We start from the raw sequence: 22,462 nt of genomic DNA, 5'->3' as shown, positions 1-22,462 counted from the left end.
AACGTGATTTTATCATAATATAATTACATTAGAAAACATAAAATCAATTAATTCAATTTATAACGACAATAACAAGACATATATTGGTACGATCTTAGAACCCAGTCCCTATTTTATATACAAATAGGTACTCTATATGGTTAGAGATAAGATTAAATAATATTGAAGACAAAAAAGTATACAGAACCTTCACTTTAAGAATTTAAAACTAATTCGTTCGAAAACCTTGTAAGAAAGAAATCCAGCATTCTATAGCCTACAACAGACGAATGTAAATTCGTTCAAAATTACTATCTAATAGAATACATGCAGGCTATAATAAACTACAGCTGGATTAATTGCGATAACAGTTTTTGGGCGGGCCTTTTTAACGACATAACCGAATAGTTTGCGATCAGTTCTGCAAAAAAGAAATATTAAACCGTTAACTTACTGTTATTTATAGTTGCAAGCCGACAAGATGGATTAAACCCAATTGGATTGCCGTTAAATAATATTTTTACTTATTTATAATATAGTACATGTTACACAGCTGCTATTTCTAAATATATTCTTTCTAATATATTGAATTAATGTATAATTAAAATAATTTTTCTTACTACTAAGTGCCACAAGTGTCTTTTTTTTTATATTTAATACATTGGCTGAAAAGTGCACGACCTAACACATTGCATTCAGCGCTTTGCTAATAATGACCTTCGAAAGAAAGTTGTTAAAACCTCATGATATTCTACTCATAAGTTTGTGAGTTATTGTGGTAAGAATGACACTAGTTCTGTTATTTTTAAAACAATGGATCAAAAACAATTTCACGTGTTAATTTTACATTGCTACTTGCTGGGACAAAAACCCTTCAAACGAAGCAATAGTTTCAAAAGCGCTATAAGGACTCAGCTCCATTAGAAACAACAATAAAACCTTGTGTGCTGATTTCAAACGTGGTCGTAGAGACACCGATAACTCAGAACACAGTGGACGTCCAAAATGACAGAAAACATCAAGAAAATCCACAAAATCGTTTTGAATGATCGAAAAGTAAAAATAGAGGGGTGCTGGAATGATTGTGTGGCTCTTGATTGAGTTTACGTTCATATATTCTATTTTGCTATATTCAATTTTGAACAAAAAACGCGTTTTCTTTGTTACGCTTGGGACTTTTCATCTCATGAGTTATTTATTATTTCATCTATAGTTATTATGAAACACATTTTTTAAATTACTCTTATCAGTTTTAATTTCTTTGGTTCTAATATAACCAATCAAGATTATCCCTGTCAAATGCCTTTCCAAATCTATGAATGGAATACTCGAAGATTCCATTAGTATTAGGTTTGATTTAATTTATTCATATATTTTCATAGATGTACATAGCAGAGTAATTCCTCTATAATTATTTCATTTCCTTTTTTCTCCGTTTTATGTATATCACACTGAGTGCCATTTCTCAGTCCTGTGGGGTTCATTTTTCTTCCTATATTCTGCTGTATATTTTCAATAATATCTCAGAAGCCATTCTGCTCTATTCGGCACTCTCACTTTCTTTTCTCACTGGACAGCATATTTTTTCATATGTCGACCCCTGTGTACAAATTAATTGCTAAATGAAAAGTGTTCCTTGTATCCCTCTGTTAATTTCTGATCTTCGGTTATTATATCTTCTTTCTTATCTCTAATTTATATGTAATTATATGATTTTTGTGGTCGTTATAAGTTAAAATAATATAAAGATTTGTGCTTGCTATTGAAAATCCAAGTTATATACGTTAATGAGTAAGTTACAAGCATACTGACGATATTTGAAAGATAAATATTATATTGTTAAGCTTAAAAACAGATAAATACATTTTTATATCACCAGTTTACACTTTTGAAGCTTCGTTAAAGAATAAATGAGCTTTAGAATTTTTTAAAATGCCAGTTTATATATGCATAGAACGTGATCTTTGATAATTACCCTAACGATTTCTATTATATAGTGTAATTAGTAAAATGACAACGTATAATATCTAGTTACCATTAAGAATAATCAATTAATACAGTCTATATTTACTTAGAACCTTTAGTCTGTTAACTTGATTATTTTTTTTAATTCGTTGAAAATATAATGGAATATTGGGAGAAAGGTACATCGAATTTTTATTTACATTTTTTAATTTTTTATTAAACATAAGGGACATTAAAAAAATAAAAATCCTCTAGTTCAATTAAAGTGCCACTGTCGTGTGTCACCCAATAATGTGGCTTAATTATCAGAACGGCAGCAACGTTACGAGAATTCGAAACTTTCAAATAGCCTTCACATTTTTAGGAAATATTTGATATAGATTTCGTTTAATTACACAATAGTTTTGATGATATTTAAGTGAAAATCGATTTTTCAGTTAATTCCCAGCTTAATATTAGTATCCATATCATTATATTGAAGAACGCTTATAAATATTTGATAAATTTATAAAAATATAGTAATAAATAGCTTGACGCCTTGAACTTGATACCTAGATAGTGTTATTTTGGATAGAAAATTTTTTATCTAGTACTAACCATCAACCAATATGTGTTAAACGTTCGTGTTACTCTAGCTATTAATTTACTAGTTGTAGTGGTAAACTAAGTAACAATCATGCTTCAAGAAATTAACATCAATGCTTAGTTCAGACATTAATATGGCTGATATTATATGTTTTTTATAATATATGATAAACTACAACTATCTGAACCCAGCATATATGGATGGAATAGTAACTTCAAATCAAGAGTTATTGTAATGTATTCATTTTTCGTATCTGGACACAGAATGCGGAAAACCATTTTCCTTTTCCGTTATTTCTTATGAAGTTAACTAGCAAGAAGTCCTGTTAGCGTCATCTTAGATAACTTGGTATTTGATATATTAACTATAAACTATTCTGCTCATTAATTAGAATATTAACAGCTTTTATAGCAATTTAATATAAGCTGAGATTGCTGTTATTCGCAAACAAATATATATACCAATAAATATTAGTGAAGAGTAATTAGCATAAACAAGGTGTTTATATTATAACAGACCCTCATCAGTACTGAAAAGAGTATTGGTGTTACTAAATATTTACGATGTAAGTCCAAGGAACCACTGACCCACTAGCCTGGTGTACTTTACAAAAAAAAAAGCTTCAAAGAATCCAGCCTTGTCGAATACAATTCTACAGTTTCTCTAATCTGCTGCGTGATCAACTGCATCAGCGAGACTGATAGGAGTCTTTATCAAGTAAAACCTTGGACTATATTCCTTGATACATATTCCAATAATTAATTTTATTTCCCCCTAATTTTATTAGTCAGTTTTTACTAACTTAATTATTTGATTATTTAAATAACTACACAAAGCATTAATTCTTTCAAAATTAATTTTGTTTGCCTCCTTTGAATAATGTTTCTTTTCATACTTTTTTATATTTCTTGGTTAAAAATCAACTTCCAAGATCCCGTTTCAAGACCATGTATATATGTGCCTTGCACTGGCGAAAAGAAACATAAATTATGCTAGTCATTGTTGCAAGTTCTGCTTAAAGCTGTAAAAGAACTACAAGTACCAGCCAACAATATCCATAAATAGACTAGAGACTGGAAAATATATCTTAATAATTCGAAATCTGTCCATACCCTAAGAATTCCTCAAGGAAAATCAGTCAAACAACTTAGTTTCCACATTAATGGTAAACTAAATTAACTATCCACTTGACTTAAAGATCAAAAAGATTGATTCATTAGTCAATAATAAAGTATCTTTGGACTAAAGTTTTGCTAAAACAAAGTTCTTCGGCTAATTACCAATACTAATCGCTTTGCAACCAAGGAAAAACTGCACGATGGCCTCGAAATCTAACAGAACCAGGAAGTTATTCTAGATTTCGTCGTAAAACATGAAAGAAGGTTACTAAATTACCGCAATGTGGAAGCAATAAAACTACTGGACTATTTGCACAAAATCAAAGTATCAAAGCGAATCAAACTACTTTAACTTACTACTGTTGACTTCAGTCTAATTACTGGAGAATCATTAAATCATCCCTATAGTGTGTGAATCAAAGGTACTGAAGTTGAGGGAAACTATAATGCACTTGTTCCAATTTGCTTGAACTTATTGAATATTCTCATATAGTCCAAATAATACAAAAAAAAAACTTAAAGTTGCAAAAAATAAAGGAACAACAAATATTTATTTACCTTTACCAGAGCTTTTTAAAATTTGCTTCTAACCTCTATTATGGCGTTATTATATTTTCTATTGGCCCAATACGTGAGTCATAAAAACTTCGGAAACTTTTCGCCCATTCTTGTCTGGCACAAAGAAAAAAGTTTGATTAGTTTCGGTTAATGGCGATTTCGTTTCGCTTGCTGATTTATCGGCGATACAAGCAGCGGAGAACTTTCCATTTTTCTGGAAATCTCGTATCCGGATCACGCAAAGTCACAGTTTACCCTAAGGCTAACGACGCTAATGAGGAAGACATTTTCTTTATCCGTTTATAATTCATATCATGATGGTTTGCCATAAAGTGTTTCTTTTCATTAAGAACAACTTTGTAATGGTTACGTTTAATAATAACTAAACAATATGAGCATCCATCCTGTACAATGGGCATCCATCCTATATCAGAACAATTAGCGATAATAATAATCTAAATTGGTCTTTGTAAATAGTATGGTATTCCCCAGGAGACAAAAGGTTTTTACGTAGTTATGGAGTTCCCAACATTAAAAGACCAACATTAAAGTCCCACCCTCAATCAAGGACTCAACGATGGAGCTGGATCTATAAAAACCCCGACACAGGTACTCGACGGCCTATGGTCAATGCATATAAATAGAGCTATCTCCAAAGACTACGGTGTCGCCAGAGTGCTTAACCCTATCATCTGCGGAAAAAGTAAATTTTGTACGATGATTAAAGTTTTGCCTTACAAGTTGGATCTAACATTTGGTATCGGTTTATCAGGCCGGAACTAGTGGAAAAGTTTCAGGTAATGCAAAATAAACTTCTCAGGCAAACTCTGAACGCGCCCTGGTTTGTCAGAAATACCCAAATTCATCGGGAAACAGACACACCAGAAGTAAGACGGTTCGTTTTATCTTTATATAAGAAATTCCATGCAACCTCAGCTCTGTCCAAAAATTCCCACATCAGAATGGAATTTTAACAGCTCTTTTGAAGGTGAGCACTAACTGCTTTATCAGTTTCAGATGAATGTAACTTGCGAAGTTACTATCACTACATAGTATAAAACAAAGTCGCCTTTTCTGTCCCTATATCCCTATGTACGCTTAAATCTTTAAAACTACGCAACGGATTTTGATGCGGTTTTTTTCAATAGATAGAGTGATTCAAGAGGAAGGTTTATATGTATAATACATGCATAATATACTAAGGCAACATTGCTAATTTTAGAGGTTTCTAACGTGATGTCGTAAATTAACCTATTTTTTTAGGCTTATTTAGCAATTAGCAAAAACGCTGCCTAACTCTACGAGTTAGATCAAATTAATGTACTACAGTATTGTACACCATAAAAAAAGTCTACAAAAAAGTCCGCGATGGTATATGTTTATCTTTTAGGGATAACCCACATTAACCATTTTTATTGTTTACTTTTTACGTGAGAAAATGGCTTATTTACGAAGCTATTTTAAGCAATACTGCATTAATCCTTATCGAATTAAGTACCTTAAATACAGTGTGCAATTAATATAGATCAATATGGTTCCTTACAGCATGTAAATTAAAGAAATATTTTCGGAGATATTACAAATTTAAAATTTGCGTTTAAAAATGTGTAATGTAATAAAATTGTATGAATTTAGATATTCCAAAGATAGCAGGAAATCTTCATAGTATAGTAAGTATAGGGGAAGAGGAATTGTTTTACTCCAAATTTAATGCGTGCAGGCCAAGGGCAATAATGAATGAACCAAAAATACTGGATCGATTTTAATCATGTTTTCATTGAGTGACATAGGCATATATATTTTATGCCCGTGCAAAGTCGGAGCGGGCCGCTATGTTTTTATATACAACGTTCATATTTTTTCTGTAGTGTATTTAATTTAGTATCAGCATTGCACCCGTGCGAAGCCGTGGCGGGTCGCTAGTACTATACTAAATCATAGTAACGTGGATGCAATACAACTGCGCAGGATGTCAGAAGATTGAAGCGAACCAAACCCTACAAACTTATATAAAGTGTATACCTTTAATATAAACTATATCTATAAATTATTATAATTTTATAATTGAGAATTACATATTGATGTATTTTATCGCACTCGTTCAATAAATATTATTACTAATAAATCAAATTATAACTAAGATTGTTCTAAGCGTATCTAATAAAGATGTTATAAAAAAAAAGATGAATGTAATAAAATAATATTAGGCCTGGGACTTTTCAGCTCATATATACATTAAAAGGTACACTATTATTGCTAATAATATTGGAATAGATCGATGGGAAACTCATTACAACGAAATTATTTATTCATAGAAAAAAATATGCCATTGATTGATGTACAACGCCTTCATTGTTCGTAACCTTTATTATATTTCTTCTATATGAATGTGTACGGAAATTGGACCTCGTTAAATAAACGTTTATTAATTGCGCGTCCTTACATATAATAGAGAATATCAATAAACAAAAAATATAGCCTTAAAAATAAGAATCGACCATAAATCAGCGGGATAAAGCGACGTAAGAAGTATTTTTAAATTTAAATTCAAGGCAACCGCGATGCGAACCATGTAATGAATTCCATTAGATCTATTAAGAATAGCCGTTCGACTGGTCACCAAACTGGAAACTCCTAGTTCGCAGGTGAATTCGTAACTCACTTAACGGTCAAGGTCCATATTCTACGTTTAAGAGATTGCGATAATTGGTTCAGAATGAGTATTGTTTAGAATTTAGGATTATTGTCAAAGTGGATTAAAATTATACATAGTTATAAATATCCTACTGACCATATATTCGTCATCAGCGGAGGTGAAGATTTCACGCCACAAAATGTTCTATTCTCCTGTCAATTTCTTCTTTGTTTACAGACCTTTTAAAATTGATAAAGTGACTAAGAAGTCCATTACTCTTGCATGAAACTCAAGGCTTTATTGAACATACTTATTTATTGAAGGTATTTCCAAATTTTCCAGCAAACATATTTCGCCATGACCAGGAACAGATATTAAATCACTTGGTGCAAGATCCGGATTATAAAGTGGATGTATAAGAACCTTCCAAATAAGAATTCGGAAATTCTAGCGTGTCGCCATATAGTAGAGGTGTTAGCCATCCAAAAATATCGATATAACGATATCGATATCGAAGTACAGAGTATAGAGATATATAGAGTATCATAACTCTAAACATAGTTCACGTATCAACAACTTTCAACAAGAAAAACTATAAAATATCGTGAAGAGAGAGAGAGAGAGAAGGAAGAAAGCGAAAAACCGAGTGTATAATGATGGTAATGAAGATGACCGAAATATTACGTAAATAAAAAATTGTTAACTTTAAAAATATACGGCTCTTTTATAGGCAATTTTCTTTAAATCCCCTTTATATAACCGCTCAAGCCCCTTAAGATCTCGATATTTTCATAAACTTCCCTATTCCCCGATCGTAACCGATGAATTCTAGTACTGGTCACTTATAAAGTTCAGAAACGCTTTTTTTTCCGGCCTTTCTAACTTACCTCCGAGAAATTTAGTGGTTTTTTTTTCGGTATACGCCAACGAAACCCCAACATCCAAAACCGGCGGGGAAAAAACCCTATTTGTGCGTGTAAAAGTTCGCCCTCTATACGGGGAACTTTTTACGACGCTTAAAAAATTTATGTCGGCAGGGTTTTTGTTAAAAATTAGGTGCTTCTGACTGGAGTTCCTCGAGGTCGCGTACATCACGCCCTCCGCGGTGTTTACGGGCCCGGATGGAAAGTGAAAAGTAGGCGTGTGGATGAGGGATGCAACATCCAAACCAGCGGAGTAAATAAAAAGCAACTAGCAAGTGATAAATTACGAGGAAGGTGATATTTTCAGGAAGATCGAGTGGATGTTCGTCCCAAAACGGCGGAAAGTTGAAAAACTGCCGTTACTATCGTGTTTTGACTCTATATTTTACAATTACGTTTTATGTTACGTCGACTAGGAGGTTAGTTGGGTTTTGTTTAAAGTAATTACGTTAAGGATCTTACTATTTTTTAACACATTTCGAAAAAGGAGGAGGTTCTATGTTCGGCTGTATATATTGCTCAACTGCTGAGTTGATGTGACGGAAAATCGGAAGTCATGGGTCCGATTCCCATCGCGGAAAATAGTTCTTTGTTGTTCTAGTTTAGTTAGAACATTTGTCGAATCACATGGGCTAGGTAGCGGACCACGGGGCCTGAAGCTTTCCTTATTTTCAGTCATTATTTCTTTATCCCGATTTTTCCTTATACGGAATACATCTTTGCTTACCCATTGTAATACTTAATAATATAACTACGTAATTTATTGAGTAAATATGTAACAGTAAAAAGAGAAAAAAATAAAATATGTACATAATAATCGTTGTAATCACTACATAGTATAAAACAAAGTCGCCTTTTCTGTCCCTATATCCCTATGTGCCCTTAAATCTTTAAAACTACGCAACGGATTTTGATGCGGTTTTTTTCAATAGATAGAGTGATTCAAGAGGAAGGTTTATATGTATAATACATGCATAATATACTAAGGCAACATTGCTAATTTTAGAGGTTTCTAACGTGATGTCGTAAATTAACCTATTTTTTAGGCTTATTTAGCAATTAGCAAAAACGCTGCCTAACCCTACGAGTTAGATCAAATTAATGTACTACAGTATTGTACGCCATAAAAAGGTCTACAAAAAAGTCAGCGATGGTATATGTTTATCTTTTAGGGATAACCCACATTAACCATTTTTATTGTTTACTTTTTACGTGAGAAAATGGCTTATTTACGAAGCTATTTTAAGCAATTCGGCATTAATCCTTATCGAATTAAGTACCTTAAATACAGTGTGCAATTAATATAGATCAATATGGTTCCTTACAGCATGTAAATTAAACAAATATTTTCGGAGATATTACAAATTTAAAATTTGCGTTTAAAAATGTGTAATGTAATAAAAATTGTATGAATTTAGATATTCCAAAGATAGCAGGAATTCTTCATAGTAAGTATAGGGGAAGAGGAATTGTTTTACTCCAAATTTAATGCGTGCAGGCCAAGGGCAGTAATGAATCAACCAAAAATACTGGATCGATTTTAATCATGTTTTCATTGAGTGACATAGGCATATATATTTTATGCCCGTGCAAAGTCGGAGCGGGCCGCTATGTTTTTATATACAACGTTCATATTTTTTCTGTAGTGTATTTAATTTAGTATCAGCATTGCACCCGTGCGAAGCCGGGGCGGGTCGCTAATAACTAAATAAAAAGTAACAAAACCCTTATTTAACCTATCTACTGCACGTATTTTATATTCTACTATGTACACATAATTTAGCTTAATACCTAGCTAAACCAATTTATCTATTTACAATATTATTTTAACTACTACCTAACTGATCACTTTGAAGATGGTGCCTTTATCGTCGATTCTAAAGTAAAATTCTAAAAATATATTTCCCAAAATACCGTTTTTATGGTATCTGCATTTTTTAGTTTTATCAACCAGAAAGCGACTCCGTATAAAGTGCTGGCCCATCCAGTCTGCCTCTACGAGGCACAGGTGTGGTACAGGTACGTCTCTGAGAGACTTGCACAATGCCCCATGGTTTATGAGGAACGCTAACACACACCTAGAATGAGGTATCCTGTTCGTGAATAGCTTTACAAATGTGCTCAGTGCGAAGTTCTCCCTTGGCGCCCTAGAATACGTATGTAATATGTACGAAAAATGTGGACAAACCTATGACAAATTCGCTCAAAGATGCGCATTTGCAGAATATGATTTTGTTGTAGTAGACACTGACAAGCCAAGGGTACCAAAATTGTTTTGCAACGCGTGCAGAATAAAGCTGTAAAAGTGGTCACTTGGTGAAAATGAATGTCGAGGTCAGATCCATGTGCGGACAGTGATCCTTTTAAAGTTCACAACTTTCGCGATGACCAGAAATTACCGGATGATAAGCACGTAATCGACAATTTGTTGCAAAATTACCACAAAAGTGATTAGAAAGTATAGCATTCTACCATAAGTTGTTACCTATAAGTTGAACATCAATCAGAGCGAATTAGGTCAGTTTTCAGTGACGAGTATAATAATTTTATTTCAATATTTGTTATTGTAGCGAGCTTGAGGCATGTCGAATTTTACATCGTGGAATAACGGTCTACAAAATACCCAGAAATATAATCTCAGATGGTGAACACGGGCGGGGTGCCAGCAGCGCCAACTAGAACCCGACAACGAATAGCTGGCGGCAACCCCGAGACGTTTATCTGGGATGTTATTGAAGGGAATTTCGATTTATTCAGTGCTCAACCATCGTTTGGTTTAGAGTTCCCACCATCGACTGCCCAAGCCTCGTCACGTCACATTTTATTATTTGTATTTTTCACATTTTTATATAGCCAATAAATAATGGTCACATAATGTAAACACCACTGTTTCATTTCGTTTTACCCCCATTCACCGAGCCACATCATTTACCCTAAATTATTTACTTTAATAAGTTACATAACGTTAACTTTTTCAATAAAACTGTATTAACTTGATTTAAATATAGTATGGTTAGAAAATTAAACATTCTCAACAAACTATTCGCTAAATATTGAATAACGAAACGGTCCTAGTCTCCTTGAATTAAACTAAGCTATTTTTGTATAAGTTACAAGCCATTTAAAACAACCGAATAATTGTGAAAGGTTAATTAATGTCAACAACTGAATTAATTATAAATTTAACAAACATTTCATTCGTTAGTCACCATTATTTTGGAGTTAGCTGAGATTTGACGTAGAATTTAAAAAATAAACTAGAGAAGGTTTACTAAACTATAATAAATGGACTTAATCCCTATAAAGGTATTAACGTCTGTATATTTGAGTATAATATCCATTAAGATTAACATTATTATATTGAGTATAATGTGCAACGAATCATTTATGATTCCGGACGGAACATAATTAATAACTTTACTTATGGCTTTGGATCAAGAGAGATACTTTATTTGCATCGATGGTCTTTTGTACTTTTTTGAATAGCTTCTACACAAATTACAGCGCCCTCTACCAGTTGTCCTCCTTCTTTCCTACATTGGCTCTTGTTACTACATTGACATAAATCATATATTTAACAGTGAGATTCTAACATGAAGTTGGTTATAGATGTACTCGAGGCGATATATTAATTATTATTATACCATCTTCTGTTGCAAAATCTGTTTATAAAATAAAAAACATTTTACCGTAACAGCGGTATTTACATTTTTTTTTTGATAACATCTTTATTAGATACGCTTAGTACAACAATTTATTACTACATTTCATTTGTACTTGGATTAATTCACAAGCAAGACGAGTGCGAGAAAATATATCAGTATGTATTCTTCAATTATAAAATTATAATAACTTAATACTTACTATAAGCTTTATATAGTTGGTTTATATAAATGGTTTATATAAACGTATGGTTTGGTTCGCTTCAATCTTCACAAATCCTGCCGTTGTAATGCTTCCACGTTAGTATGATTTAGTAACCATCTTTCGTGTTTCAAGGCGAAATCTTGGATAACTTCGCAAATCCATTTGATTTTCAGGTCATCGTGCAGTTCTTCGTTGGTTATGTAGCGATGGGTATTGGTAATCAATCGAAGAACCTTGTTTTGACAGCGTTGAATAACTAGTTAATTTGAATTTTTAATGCAACTCCATATTTGCACCCCATAGATCCAAATTGGCTTCATGATTGTCTTATAAATCAACCTCTTTGATTTTGGATCAAGTTGAGAGTATCTTCCGACTAACCAGTATAGTTGTTTTATTTTGGTTCTAATGTGTTTTGCTCTTTGTCTAACATGATATTTCCATTTTAATCTACCATTAAGATGGATTACAAAGAAAGTTCCCGGCCTACTATAGTAAAACACATTTTTTGGCAAAATCGTTTTTTTTTCAGCATAATTCCCTTCAAGGGTTGCTTCAACTGTTGATGGTCCTTCATTTTTCAAGGTAATCAATGAAAATTATTCCATGCACATCCCAAAATACAGACACCATAACCTTGCCAGCCGACTGTTGTGTTTTCCCACGCTTTGGAGCGGGTTCATCGTGTGTAGTCCAGTCGGATGACTGTTGAATGGACTTCGGAGTGAAATGATGGAGCCATGTTTCATCCATTGTCGCATATCGACGCAAAAACTTGGGTTTATTACGCTTGATCATCTTTAAACACTGCTCCAAATCATCAACTCGTCGTTGTTTTTGCACAGAGCTTTCTCATACCCAAATATTCGTGAATGATATGATGTACACGTTCATTCTGTTTCAATTTACGGTTTCAAAAACATTTTGTGGATTATTTATGTTTTCATTGGTAACAACCTCTTTTGGGCGTCCACTGCGTTCACCGTGTTTGGTGCTCATTTCGCCGTCTAGACTTAGCATATCAATCCTTGATGGTTGATTTTCCTGGCGCAGTTTCCGGAAACTCGGCATCAAGCCAAGTTTTTGAAGAATAGGGTAGCGGTATTAACATGGATTTTTATTATTGATAACAAGAAACCGCTTACGCAGAGCTGCGGAAAAATTGACGTCCTTCCTGTTTCAGAATAAAAAAAAGGAAATAAGCCAACATCGTCCTCACAGAATTAATCAAAACCAAGACGCCACCGGGAAACAACGAAGCAAACGCAAGCGGCGGTCTTGTCCCCATCGAGCCATGGAGGAATTATTAAAATTCCTGCCGTTGCCAACGTTTATTAATTTTGCGCGCGAGTATATTACGTTAGCTTTCGGTCCTCCCCGAATAATTTATTCACGTGACATAATAGCAGTCGTCGCTGAAAGGCCAAGTTAAATTCCACAGCCGTATTAGTAATAGTTCTATTCGCAGCCGTGACCTTCGGTTGATGTCATTCGCGCTGCCGCGCTGTTTAACAGGTAAACATACGCTTTGTGTGTGTGTATTTTATTTCCCACTGTTTGTGTGTGTGTATGGTCGGGCAATACTCTCGAACCACCTGCTGTTTGAGTACCACCATGCTTAATATCAGTTTTTAAATTTCTTACGTGTTTAGAATATTACAAATATTCCGCAAGCCAGCTGTAGTACTTAACTTTTTGTTGGTTATCAACACCAACTTGTATCAGGTGTACCCGAAAGATATTACCGGTTTTCACTGAAAAAAACTGGATAATTTTCAAGAAGATGGAGTAATGTATTTCTTCAAAGTTATTGCCCATTTAATTCTATATATCTTACCCATCTTTCAGGCAATTCATGGATACCATACCAAAAAAAAAGTGTTTATTCTTTGAGCAAAACCATTCATCGGGTCATTTCCTAACTTCTTCGAGTTCATCACCCGTCACTATGTGATGCAAAAATGACTCCCGACCATACCTTTGAAGCACCATATCACAGACGATTTTTTAATCGTGTGTCGTTTAGTTGATGTTGAAACTTTTTTGGCCTATCAGAACGTTATTTGTCTTGCAAGTTTCTACTAGCAAACTACGACTTTCAGCGTCTCCACCTTGTACCTTCACCTTCCCCTGGTGATGTTTATTGAGAAGCAAAAGGTTAGCAGTCATAGGAGTTGGCCATAATGAACAAGGGATTTTATACTAAAGTATTGTTGCTACTCTACTATATCAGCTATATCCAGTTAACCAGTTTCTAAGTAATCTACGAATAAAATTCCTTTTATATGCTAAAACTGCATATCTAAAATAAGGTTAAAAAAATAGTCAGGATAATGAAAGGCGCTAAAAAATAATAGTGAAATGTTTTGTAATTTAAAAATAAATATTAAGTTAATTATTTATTTATTCTATAAATTAATATAATTAATTGTTAACAAAGCTGAATTCTATGTCACATTTTTTGTATATAACAAATTATTATCAACCCATCTTGAATAATTAATCCATTATACAGAAATGAACAGAAAGAAAATACGAAAACATCACTTAAATGTATTTTTCTTATTCGGTAAAGAAGGCTAAGTGTTTTCTCTTTCATTTGACGCAACATTTATTATCAAGGATATTGCGATTTGTTCAGCTACTTATACAAACAGGATTTATATTCATTACCACATTTGGTATTTTCATTAAATTTGCTTGTTATGCAATGTTTAATATAACAGTGATGTATAATTTAAAGTTTTAGGATTAAATAACAATAGTTATTGGCGATTTGATACATTTATTTGCATTTGAGGACCTTATGTGGATATAAATAAAAATAAAAAAATTAACTTTTAGGTTTGTTTAAGTTACATAATAGGAATAATGTGAAATCGTAATAATTTACTGTATATCGACTACAATTATTCCTATAACAACCAATTTATAAAATGGAAAACGACAAGTTATAAAAACTGCATTATCTTCATAAATTAATCCACATTAAATTAGTCTGGTATAAGTAACTCAATATTTGGTTAAAATTATATTTCAGCTAGTTTTCACAGGCTTTGAAATTCCAATTGACATAATTCCGCCGGATCTATACTTGGACTATATGGGGCATGCACCAAAACTCTCGAAATATATGATGGGTCACCAAATAACACTACTGCTATTATTAAATTCGGTTGTCATAATTTTTCCAACTATGGTGTACGCTTCCCTCTTAGTGACTATCTGACCTGACAACTCACTATCCCTTGTCTACGCTCTTTGACACTACTTTGACATACCGAATATCTCAAAACAATTTTGAAAAATAATATTATGTGTGATATTAAGAGACTACCGCCTGGTCGCCATCCTAGTAAAACTTGTTTGAAATGATATCAAATTAAGCTTCGAATGAAATTAAAACCCTGTATTCTAAGTCCCCTTTTTAACAAAATATACCCATTCATTCCTATATTAACAAACACGTTCTTCTTTCAATTTTCGTTCTGTTTAAAATTGGCGACGTACGTTTTTAAGGGACATTACAGACCACAAAAGTGTTCCTATTTCTTTTGAAATATTACGTTATTCTCCAGACAAGTAGTCATCTTAATGATTCGAGTTATCCAGATATCCTTTTGATATCCCTATTCCTTTCCCTTTTATTGTCGTAATCTTTAGAGAATAAATCGTAAGAACGTCTTCGGCTATAAAAAGAGAAAATCGAGAGCATTCTTAATTGTTTGGATTTTTTTTATGATATATTATGTATTATTTAATTATATTTTTTATGATATATTATTGATTATTGCACATAAAATTATGTATAATAAAGTATGATTATTAATACACTGTTATATTTTTTACTTGTTTACACCTACTTTACCTCTAACTCGTGTTTATTTTTTGGATCATAATGGTTCATTTTCTGTGGTATTTAAGCAATGGAAAATACGGATTTCTGTTGATAAACTGTACATTAATCGACAGGTTCAAAATCATAAACCGAATACTGAATGTTTCTTTTTAATTAACTTTGCTTGATCGTGTATCTAGAACATCAGCACTAGACCATATTTTTTATAGAGGTTATTACAGGAGAATTTATTTTGTGGTATTAAGTTTCCATCTGTTGAGTTTACAAAAAGAAATTTTTGATAATATGTAACACAGGAATTATGTATCTTGGCCAAATTATATGTAACACAGGAATTATGTATCTTGGCCAAATTAATTCCATTTCAGCTGTTTCTAAGAACATCTATTTCAGCCTTCAAAAGAGGAAGTTACAAAACTACAGCTCATAAAATATGCCACTCTGCTCTCTTATATCTAAATATCTAAAAAACAAACTATTGCGTAGAATGTTGATGATGCTAATACAACGTTACTATAACAATTCGTAATTCTGTTGTGTCGGGCATATCAAAGCATACTGCGATAGGTAACACAGTAATCTTTTTTAAAGAATTATTTGGCTTTGTGCCTGAAAAAAATTAGGTAACAAGAGATATTGTTCTCGATAATGTCTACTACAATAAAAAACATGGAATTTTATTTTGAAACATATTTCATATTCAGAGAGTGTGCTCATTGTTTATGTACGTTCCTATATCCCAATTCGGTCTAATTATGTTAGCCTAGTTTTCTATAGTAGTACGGTACAGCAGTACATAATGTATTTTGTAGTTGGTTTTTGTCTTTGTTCATCTTGCCTCAACTTTTACACAATTCGTTTTTTTGGGCCAGAAATCAAAAGATGCTAGATCTGGTAAATAAGGTGGTAAATGTTGTTTTTTTAGAAGGTACTTTGTCGATTTTTACGATTTTTAGCGATCAAATGATCCAATATTAAAAATATATATATTAACCTGATATTATGAGAATATTCCTACGAATGATTTTTTTTTCGAATTTTTAGTTCAACTATTGTGAGATGACTTACTGAACCACCCGGCATATTTCCTACAGGAGATGTTAATTAAAACACTACCAATATATTTAATAATATGGTTGGCGTTAGATAGACTACGAACGATTCGAATTTTTAACGTTGCACAAAACAAAAGCAAAAGCGAGCACGGGAAAAACAACTGAATGTATTTGCGCAAATGCAAAAAATGTATATATGCTAATAGAAATGCGGAAATGTCGGTGGGAGAGACCGGTCAGAGAACATATGCGCATCGAGCGCGGTTGTAGCTGTAATTTTTTTATTGGCGGTTCATTGTTTAGCTTGCCTATTCCAATTAAAGCGTTAGGTAATCAGTGATGGGAATAGAATCAAAATAAGCTCGTTGATGACTAAGACGTTCATTATTGAGTCATATGGTCGGAAAATGGGATATGCATAGTCAAACGTGTACGGAAGTAAGAGGTTATTCAAAATGGCGATAAACATAAGGAGTAGTGTTTGTTTAATGTTACTAGCGAATGTTTTATGAATCAGTTTATAGTTTATGTTTAATTATCGTGATAATAAACTAAAAGGGAATCTCCGTTATTTCAAGTAAAATACTGTCCTGTGTTAATAAATTTGTTTGAATCAAAAACAATTTTAACATATTTTGAAACAAAAGATTATATATTTTGACCCATAGGCGACAATATTTATAGACAAAAATATTATGTAAAATTGTAATCAATTAGATGAAGTTATATATAAAACATAAAAGATGTATGATAACATATAAAAGATAAAAACTATATGAATACTTAAAGGAAGTATTGAAAATATGCAGCAATTAAAATGATAGAGGCAAAAAACCTAATACCGACACACCAGTTTGGGTTTATTGACAAGCATTAACAATTGACCAGGGCCATAGAATAACGAATGTTATTGAAAAAGCCTACGGAAGTAAAAAGTATGCTCAGCCATGTTCTTAGAGGTAGCACAAGCCTTCAATAAGGACTAGAATGAAGGCCTTGAGGAAAAGAGGCGTGCATAAATTTGACAGCTGTCGGATCATAGTTAGTAAATTATAACATTTTGACTGAAAAAACTTTTGTTATTGTGAAAAAAATGTATAAAAAGGAATTTCACGTGTTGACAAAACACTGCTTGGTGTATAAACGTAGTAAAATAAGCACCGAAGACAGTGAACGTCCAAAAGAGTTTGTTACCGACGAAAACATTTAAAAAATCCACAAAATGATTTTGAAAGAATTTAAATTGAAATTGAATGAAATAGCAGACACTCTAAAGATCTCATCTGAAAGTGTACATCATATCAATCACGAATATTTGGGTATGAGAAAGCTGTGTGCAAAGTGGGTGCCGCACGAGCTCAGTTTTAACCAAAAACAACGACGAATTGATGATTCGGAGCAGTGTTTGAAGATGATCAAGCGTAATAAACCCGAGTTTTTGCGTCGATATATGACAATGGAAAACGTGGAAAAACGCAACAGTCGGCTGGCTCTGTATTTTGGAATTCGCATGGAATAATTTTCATTGACTACCTCGAAAAAGGAAGTATCATCAACAGCGACTATTACATAGCGTTAGTGGTCCCTTTGATAGATGAAATTGCCGAAAAATGGCCGCATTTGAAGAAAAAGAAAGTGCTGCTTCACCAAGACAATGCACTGCGTTAAAAATCCATGAATTGAGCTTCGAATTGCTTCCTCATCCACCGTATTCTCCAGATCTGGCCCCAGCGACTATTTCCGGTTCTCAGATTTCATAAGAATGCTCGCTGGGAAGAAATTTTCGTCGAATGAAGAGGTGACCGCCGAAACTGAGGCCTATTTTGAAGCAAAGGACAAATCGCACTACAAAAATGGTACGAAAAGTTGGGGGGTCGCTATAATCAGTATATCACCCATGAAGGGAATTATGTAGAATAAAAAAGACTAATTTTCCCAAAAAAATTTCTTATACTATGGTAAGGCGGGGGCTTTTCAATTGACCTGTTATCATCTTTAAGTTATTCCCCTTACTCTGTCATGAAAGAAACATGATTAATTTAATTAGTTGCGGTTGAATTTCAAAACCTACAGCAGCCAAACACATAACACTTGCTTCACCCATCTAGCAGCGATTAAAAACCATCTGATGTTTCCTTAAATTGTGATAATAATATTTGTAAAAAAATAATTTTGTTAGGTGTTGAAATATTTAAAAAATGTGTAGTGTGCTAAAGTTTTATCGCAAACTCTGTATAGTTGAATTAGTGTATTATTAGTAGTAAAATAGAAAAGACTTATTCGATGTTTGAATAAAATATGTACAAATGTGTTCCTTGACATTATTTAATTTTCGTTCTGGACGATTCATCAACTAATGAAACTTTCTAATTATTAACGGCGGACAAACAAAAACGGAACAGTGCTACGTTCGCTGTCGTAATTATTCCAGTCGTGTTTTCCCACCGATCTATCTTGGTTTGTTTCTTCTTTGACGCCCCGTTCTGCCTAATTCCGCCATTCCCGAATTTATGAAGTCAAAACGATGCTGTAAATCAGCGGGAAACATCGGCGACACACCAAATAGAAATACATATTCGATTCCGTGCTGGCTAATTTATATCCATTTAAAAGCCATCGCTTTTGACGAAGCACACACAAGGGACCACGGGAAAAGTCATATCTTGGGGATAGGTTTTGCGAAACATTACGGACCTCTGCCGACGATATTATAGAAACGATGGGATTTGTAAATGCGTGAAACAATGGGATTTGGTTCGAAATATCTTATTTGATTTTTGATATTTTGTATTTGTTTTCACTTTTTATGTAGGGTGTTTTTTAGAGTAATAGAGCATTGAAATGGGTTAAGTATGATATCAACATATTTTTATGTGGTTCAGTAATATTTCAGTGATGTTTCTAAATGTCCCATCAACTTGTTTCCACAAATATTAACGTCAGCACTAGCTATACACTGCTTTTACACTAGCACTAAACCATATCAACTCGAAAGGTTTACTACTGCTCAGTAATATTCAACATTAACAGGGCAAAGGCATTTTTGTTGATGACCTTACGCAAGTTCTTTAATGGTCCGGTTCATAGTATCCAATTCCAAATCTCTATGGATGTTATATATTATATAATCATTTATTTCTGAAGTCTCAGGTTTAATAGTATTCCTCAATACCTTTGAAACTCACTTTCCAGTCGAAAACAGATCGACGCTGGCGTACCTCAAGGTTCCCCGCTGACCCCATCCTTATTTAGCCATTTTATTTCAGATCTGCCGAGAAAAGACCAGTTTAACGTCGCATTTTACGCTGACAACACTGCTTTCCTTATAGCTTCCAGGTCCGAGGTTACTATTCAAGAACGTTTACAGAAACAGCTCGATCATGCGGTCAAGTGGTTCAAACTCTGGAGGTTGCAAATCACCCCCCTGATCCAGGCCATCATCTTCCATAAGAAGCGTTGCACACTTAAGATCGACATCGCAACAATTTCACGGCTGGACAAACTCATGTACCTAGGTCTCTAATTTGACCGACAGTTCGGTTAGCATTCCCAAATCCAGAAAGAAATCTAGAAAGGTTCAGCGAAAGCAAACCTGCTATCTTCTCTGATCTGCGCTTCTGGCAGACTTCCCATCTCCATCAAATGCTTATTTAACAAGACGTTAACTCGATCCGTACTCCTTTACTGATCTAATGTTTACTTCAAGTTTGTTCCACCTAACCAGGTGAAAGAGCTTCAGGTTTTCCAAAGTAAACTCCTCAGGAGAAACTTAAAGCTCCATGGTTTGTTAGAAATAATCAAATTCATAGGGAAACTGACACTCCAGAAATCAAGCACTCCATATCTCACACATTCCACAAACAACAACTTAGCTCCAGTTCTTCTGAAAACTCGACATGCTGGGAGCTTAGCATCGCGCACCTTCCCCTTTTCTAGGCTGAAACGACATCATCCTTCGATGCAACCATAACTTTTGCACCCATACGACAGTATCTAGGCGTATGTTAACTCAAGTTTGCGAATCAATTGTTAGTTTCACTATCTGTTATTTCGCCGGGTCCTAGTGTCCAATAACGTCGATCAGCGAGTGCCATATCCCCAAATTTAATGCAGTAGCAGTAGAGACCCATAGGTGTAAACTGTTAGGCGGTTTTGGTTTAATGTATTGGTAAGCCCAGAGGAAGTCCCATGTAACCCGGTTCAACATGTGACTCCAGAGCAAGTCTCCGCAACCAGATATGCGACATGCATTCCACCGCCTGGTTTTCGGCCAGAATAAAAAAATTTTGAAACTGCTAGTTAGCTAACTTCTGATTCATTTTAAGTTTGTTTAGTAAATTTATTTCTTAATAAAGCACTAACCGAATATTGTAGAAAATGAATACGTTAATTTGTGCAATATGAGTTAAAATTAATGTTGCAAAGAATATTAATAATTATAAAATATCTTCATAAGATTTTAATTCCTTATTTGTCGGTGAGTTATTAGTTTCCACATGAGACATAAGACAAAGTAGAAAATGAACGAAAATCATTTTAATCAGTCTGGGATTTTTATTGCTTTTCCATTATATTTGTTTTTTATGTTATTATATATTTTAGGCGAAATTACTGAAACAAAAATTTTAAATATTCATCGACTTGTTTTATTTTCAGGTTCAATTCTATATAAACGTTTCAGGTTATTTCGGCATTCTTATTTTTAAATCAGTTTCGTTTTTATAAATGTATTTTATCAAATAACAAATTGTTAGGGCGTTTCTAACAATAAAGAAAAAAGTTCAGCGTTTCCTCAGTTCGTCATATATATTGTCGTTAGTAAATCTGATAAAAAGAAATCTAAAAATACCAGCAAGATGATTGTGGTGGTATTACCGCATTAGATTTTGAAGACGCCAAGACATAATATATTATAAACAGGTTTCATAAGAGTTTAAAAATATATTATATTCCTGTTAGTTTACTATAAAAATAGAAAACACACATATTTAAGATATCATTACCATCACCAATTTTACATAGTGGAATAACGGTCTACAAAATACCCAGAAATATAATCCCAGATGCTGAACAGCAGCCAGCAGCGCCAACTACAACCCGATAACGAATAGCTGGCCACCCCGAGACGTTTATCTGGGATGTTATTGAAGGGTATTTGCATTCATTCAGTATCTGACCACCGTTCAGTTTAGACGTGCCACCATCGACTGCCCAAGCCTCGTCACCAGGTAACACCGCTGCCATCCGTTTTATCTATTTTGTATTTTCTACATTTATTATATTGCCAATAAATAACGGTCACATGATGTAAACACCACTGTTTCATTTCGTCTTACCTCCATCCACCGAGCCATTTACCCTAAATATCCATCTACCTGCTAATCTTTAAAAAACACACTGTCCTGCATAGATTTATCTAATATTATATAATACCTTTTGATACACTGGGGACTCAAACAAAAGAACGTATCCCATGCAACTTATTCATATTCACAATAACGGCATAGTTGTGATAAAAAAATAACGTGTGATTATAAAAACAAACTTATTAAAGAAATATATCTATTAATTTAAATTTAGTACAACCTGGGTACTAACTATTTTCCTTCAATATTTTTCAAGGATTTTAATAAATATAGAAAATTAATTCCAGCTTATACTGCAAATCAATTCAATATCAATATATCAGTTCACAATCAAAATATATGTTTTTCGTACCATAGAACATGTCTAAACAGAAATAATTCTGTAGTTGTAGACAAAAGTAGAGATAATTATTTATAATCACTGTTATGCGTAATCGAATCGATTGCTTGTTGGGAAGAAGAAATGAAAAAATATTCGAAGACAATAAATACCAAGACTTGTTGAACGAAAACCCAGCGCAAATTCTTGAAGAACGTTCAGGCAATTTATG

At 33.3% G+C, this 22,462-nt stretch overlaps 1 protein-coding gene across 13 annotated transcripts in view; it reads right to left on the bottom strand.

Annotated features, from left to right (window-relative positions):
- heph (polypyrimidine tract-binding protein 1 heph) overlaps positions 1 to 22,462 on the bottom strand; it is a 953,472-nt gene that overhangs the window by 268,105 nt on the left and 662,905 nt on the right. The window lies entirely within an intron of this gene.

The sequence above is a fragment of the Rhynchophorus ferrugineus genome, unplaced genomic scaffold, assembly GCF_030347505.1.
Source record: "Rhynchophorus ferrugineus isolate W39M unplaced genomic scaffold, kcgeb_rfMv2 rfM7, whole genome shotgun sequence".
NCBI classification, from domain to species: domain Eukaryota; kingdom Metazoa; phylum Arthropoda; class Insecta; order Coleoptera; family Curculionidae; genus Rhynchophorus; species Rhynchophorus ferrugineus.
Note: the sequence above shows the minus strand (reverse complement) of the source record. Positions and strands in the feature narration are given on the sequence as shown.